Raw genomic sequence first — 6,000 nt, 5'->3', positions numbered from 1 at the left:
AGGTGAAATCCTCCGGGGGGAGGAGGGTTAACCAAAGGAGGAGATGCGGGAGCGGCGCTGCGGGATCAGGAGGATCCTTTGGTGCGGCCTTGGGAAGTCATTTCTGTTAAAAGGGAGAATAAGGATGAAAAAGGGAAAGGGCGCAAGTTTGTCAACTTTAGCAGATTGTAAGGATTCCAGAAGTGGTGAATGAGGGGGTGAGGGAGAATTTAAAAGTTGGGACGAGCAGCGGTTTGGAAATCGTGCCCCATCATGGAAAAGGTGGAATGATTACTCAAGGGAGTGTGGCGCAGATTTTGGGAAACAGGGGCAGCGCATTAAATGAAAAGTTACAACGGCTGAAGCTTATTGGTTCGAATTCAAATTGGCAGGTTTTACTATGATTTGAAGAGACTTTTCAAAGATAGCAGTTGAGATTCCGTGGATTCGCTGACCTTTGCACCACTCTGGGGCGCTACTCGTGGCACAGGCTCAACACATGTCAAAATATCACGATTCAGGGCACGTGCGTAACTGTGACAAGGCCACTTGTGGACTCGAGCCGCCAGGGGAACATAGCAAGAAGTTCAAAATGTTAATTTTTAAAGCTTTAATTACCAATCCATGTTGGCCATTGTTCTTCATTATTAGACCCTAAGTTTTAGCATTAATTAGCTTCTCATGGCCGTCGCCTTAGTTTTTCTACTTAAAGACACACTTAGCTCTCATGCTTCGAGCTCGGTGTCTTGTGGACTTGTGGACTGGGCGAGACCCCAGGGTCCCTCGCCCAGGAGCACCAACTTAGGGCGACGAGCGAACCAGGGACTTGGGCCTCCTCCCAGAGGCCCAACCGGCCCATTAGGAAGGGTTAAAGGCACCAAGCCCAACTCCGCCTCTATAAATAGGGGATGAATACCAATTGTAAATGACTCTTAGCTCATTTGAGAAACAACAAGATTGAAATTCCGTTACTTTTTCTCTCAAAAGCGGTTAAGCTCTCATTCTCTCTAGGAATTTCACATCACGTTCCTTACACTCTAGGTACTATACCTCATCTCAATGTTCATGGATAGAATAGAAAAAGAAAAAATACTCCTCCCTCACCTCTTAACCAAACCCGGCGGCTCTCTCCATGGGCTAGGGTTTTCCACAAAATTTTACCCAAGCCCAACTTAATCCTATTAAAACTAAAACTCTTGAAAGTTCAAAATCCATTCCTTAATTCTTTAAATCAGATTTTCCAAGGCCCTTTAAAGTTTTGAAAACTCCAACTCCAGTCCCCCATTCAATGAGAGTCAAAGGAATCAAATCCTTGATTTGCTCCTTCACCTTAAACACCATGAATCACCTTAAAAGCATGAAAATATCTCTTTTCACTCCCTCACTCCTCTTGGCCGCCCCTTCCCTTCTTCCTCTTCAGATTTTCTCACAAAAAAATCATATACCACAAGGCCAAGTCAAGAACATGTTATTAAGTGCATTAACTACCATGTTTTCCTCTTAGTGCACCATAAAAACCCCAATTTGACATTCAAAAACCAATTTCTCCTTCCTCCCTCCACAAATTCGACCAGCCCTCGTAAAAGCTCCAGAAAATAATTTTGAAAATGTTTATTTAATAAATCAAAAGTTTTAAAATAATTCAATACATTTTATTTAAATAAAAACCCATTTTATTAAAATAAAACTCTCAAAAAAAAGAAAAAAGGAGTATTCCCTCATGGAATATTTTTAGAAACATGTCCAGCACCTCCCCATGAGGTGTGGCCCACGAAACTGTCCTTGCCGACTCGATTCGCAAACTCATCTCCGTTGTCGGGCCGATTTTAACCTAAAAGTCGTCGGAAAATAACCATAGCAATATTACAGTCAAAACGACCGTAATGACGAGTACATCGCCATCTAGATATTATTAAGGTCTAAAAATGTCCCTAATAAAATAATTTCCCTTTCTAAAGGCATAGTATCACATATAACACAAATTATTGACAGAATATGACTCAATATTATTATTAAAATAATATGCCCTAAAACCGGGTCTTATGAGCAACCACTACCAAAGTACCAATCTTCCCTTGCAGAGGCTCTGAAAAACGTGTAGGCAACCAGACAAGTAATTTCACCCTTGGGCTTGCATTCCTTCTTCATCTGTGAGACCTTCGAGTTGTTAGGCCTATCATGAGTCTGAGGATAGCCATACAGCTTGAAGTAGTAGGGTTTTATATGTCCATTCCTTCCACAGTAGTGACATCTTCAGGGTGCTGTTTTGATACTCTTAACGTGAGAGGCCACATGTCGAGGCACATGTCGAGGCACATGTCGAGGCATCGGTCTTGACACTTGATAGTTAGCAGGTTTCTTGAATTCAGATTGTTTTGCTGCAGCAACAAAATCCTTTGACCCCCTTCTGATCTTCCTTGTTTGCAGTTCTATAGTCAAAACCAATTCCCTTCAAGCTCCTTCCTTGCTTACTTGTTTCTTTCAGAATCTCATCTAGCATGTCAGCACCATTATTCAACATACAAAGTGATTTGTGAGTAGCTTCAAGCTGACTTTTCAGAGTTGCTACTTCCTCTTATAGTTCTGATGACACTATTATAGTAGTGTTTTTAGTGTCATTTCTTTGTTAGTTTTGAGTCTTTTTGTTGAGTCTCATGTAGTGTTTCATGCATTCTCATGCATTTTATCTTTATTTGTGTTTTTACTTTGTTTTGGTAATTTTATAGTTTTATAAGGACCTTTCTTGCATTTTAAGTAAGTATAGGACTTGCATATCTTTTCTACTTGAATTAAGGGTCTTTCGTGCTCATAATCTCTTGGAGTTCCTAGATATTTTTCTTTGCTTTGTTCCTAAGTAATCAGGTTTGAAACTGCTGAAGAAAGAAGGCCAAGAGGCTTGGAAAATTGAAGGGAGGCTTAAAGGGGAGTTAAGAAGAAGGTCAAGAGGCTTTCTAGCATGTAGAGAGCGCTCAGGCGCTCGTGTTGAGCGCCTGAGCGCCAATTGATTCTTAGTTTCTGTCATGCTAGAAAGGAATTGGCGCCTGAGCGCTCCTGTTGAGCGCCTGAGCGCCAATTGCCTTCCAGAGGCGTTGTTTTCAGCTTGAATTGGCGCTCAAGCGTGCTTAATTGGCACCTGAGCGCCCAGACTCGACCTGTTTGCCTATAAATAGGCTTTTTGTCATTTCTTTTGTAACTTTTGTCATTTCTATACATTCCTAAATAAGTTAGAAGTAAGGTTAGGCTCTGGAGCTTGAGGAGAAGCTTTCTCCAAGTCCATGTTCCAGGTTTTATCCTTTCTTTCTTGTATGGGTTCTATAGCCATGCTTGGCTAAAGCCCTCTTGCTTTGGGTTCTTTGTAAGACTCTTGATGTTTTAATCTTATTTCCTATTTCTATTCATGACTTCTCTGAGTAAACCCTTGAATCCCATATCCATGCTTTATGTTTCAAGCTTGAACGCGTACTAACTTTATGCTTTTCTATAATAGAACGGAAGTTTGTTATAGATTAGGGACTTGTTGTGGGATTACCTCTTCTATGCTTACTACTAGGAATAGAGGAAGGGTTGAAGTTTGTTGATCTGAAATTGAAAACTTAATGCCTCAAACAATTGTTTAAGTACACAAGAAATTGGGCTTATCCTTTGATTTGAGAGTATTACCTATGCGAGGCATCGATAGGTAGTTATTTAGATTATAGCATCAAGGAGAGACTCAGAGTTTTGTGGATAGAATAGGTTGACTAAAACTGAATTAGTTAAGCAAGAACCCAAGGCATTCTCACCAGTGTTCTTCACACACTTATCTTTGTTAGGTTTATAAATAATCAACTCAACAATCAATCCTAAAACTGAATTATATTTGCTTTCCAACCTTGAACTTGAATCTTAAACCGAATTTGCATTGCAATTCCCTGTGGTTCGATAAATTAAAACCGGGTAGATTCTGTACACTTGCAGATTGACCAACAAGTTCTGTATTGACCAACATCATTTTTACCTTTTCCACTGTGTCAACATTTTCTAGCTTAGATTTCCACTTATCACAATCTTCTTTTAGCTTACCACTGAGCTCTTTCAGTCTTTCATTCTTAGAGAAGAGTTGTTCTATCTCACTTTCCTGTTCTCTCACAAGTTTACAAGCTTCCTCCCATTTGATATGCAGCAGCTTATAAGTCTCAGCCAGTTCTTCATCTGAAATATCTTCATCACTTGTATCTGTATCATAAACAGTTCCAGAGAAAGCATTTACCTTGTTTGCAGACATCTCCTCCTCATCTTCAGTGTCTTCATCTGACCAAGTTACCATCATTCCTTTCTTTTTTTTTAGATAGGTAGCATATTCAGATCTAATGTGTCAATAACCCTCACACTCATGACACTGCACTCCTTTGTTCTAGCTAGAATTTTCTTCTTCTTTGTTCCTTCTCTGAGAGTTAGAAAACTTAGGTTTGTCGAACTTTATGTCCTGGACATTAAACTTGGTTCTTCTGTCAATCTTCCTCAAGGCTCTATTAAATTTTCTAGCAAGCATAGCCAATGCCTCAGAAAGATTTTCACCTTCACAGTCTTCATCATCACCCTCATCAGTGTTAGACACAAAAGCAATACTCTTGTTTTTCTTTTCAGGCTTGTCACCAAGTTTCAACTCAAAATTCTGCAGAGATCCAATGAGCTCATCAACCTTCATGCTCTCAATGTCTTGAGCCTCCTCAATTGCAGTGACTTTCATAGCAAATTTTTTGGGCAAAGACCTCAAGATTTTCCTTACAAGCTTCTCATCTGACATAGGTTCTCCCAGAGCAAATGAAGCATTGGACAAATCATGAACACGCATGTGGAATTCAGAGATAGTTTCTTCTTCAGTCATCATCAGGTTTTCAAACTGAGTAGTAAGCATCTGAAGTCTTGAAATTCTCACTCTAGTGGTTCCTTCATGTGTTGTCTTCAGTATCTCCCAAGCATCCTTGGCCACAGTGCAAGTGTTAATGAGCCTGAACATATTCTTGTCAACACCATTGAAAATAGCATAATTAGAGCTTTAGAATTCCCAAGAGCAGCTTCATCTTCTTCCTTTGTCCATTCTTCCTCAGCAGCAATGGTTGAAGTACCTTCAGCTTGTGCCTTGGTGGGGTGCTTCCAACCCTTGACAATAGCTTCACAAGTCTTGTTGTCAATTGACTTGATAAAGGCTGTCATGCGAACCTTCTAGTAGTCATAGTTAGTACCATCCAGAATGGGTGGCCTAATGACTGATCCTCCCTCCTTGTTATCCATGAGAACTGAATTAGATTCCCTAGAGCTCACCCAATCAAAACAAGGTGCCTGCTGTGATGGCAATTGAAATTCAGGTTCCCTCAGGACAAATGTCCTACGCGATGTTGGGACTACAAGTTCGACTATCGACTAACAGAATTAGCAGTAAATAAAACACATGTAAACCAAAAACAAGAATTGTTAACCCAGTTCAGTATAAAACTCCACCTACGTCTGGAGGGTTTTCACCCAAAGAAAGGAAATCCACTATCTCAAGATTCAGGAATTACAGACACTCATGAACACCACAATCACGTTTCAAGCAGAGGACTGATGTCCTGGCAACACAAAGTCAGACGCCACGACATTGGCTTCGACATCCGGTTGTTTTTGACAAAATGCAAGACAACAAATTAACAACAACTTCGTCAGATAGGGGAATTCCTTTCAAATTTCAAAGGAGAAAATTTCTTATAACACTCCCATATGCCCACAAGACATCATACCCAAGTGTGGAAGAGATAGTGAAACGAAACGCTAGGAAACCCTAGATTTTTCACCAAACGAGGCAATTTCATGGAATGTGCATGAAAAGACAGCTGACATCAATGCTAATGATGGAAACTCCTCGGAACTCGCAAAAGCGTGTGCTAGTGGATGACGTGAAGTTTGATTGAAGCGGCCCGATTGATGAGGAGGTATTTCTCGCCCTCAATCGTTTTCACTTATCTAACGTTTGACATTCTGTGTAGAAATTCAAATTATTAA

Source organism: Lotus japonicus, chromosome 4 (genome assembly GCF_012489685.1).
Source record: "Lotus japonicus ecotype B-129 chromosome 4, LjGifu_v1.2".
Taxonomy (NCBI): Eukaryota; Viridiplantae; Streptophyta; class Magnoliopsida; order Fabales; family Fabaceae; genus Lotus; species Lotus japonicus.
Note: the sequence above shows the minus strand (reverse complement) of the source record.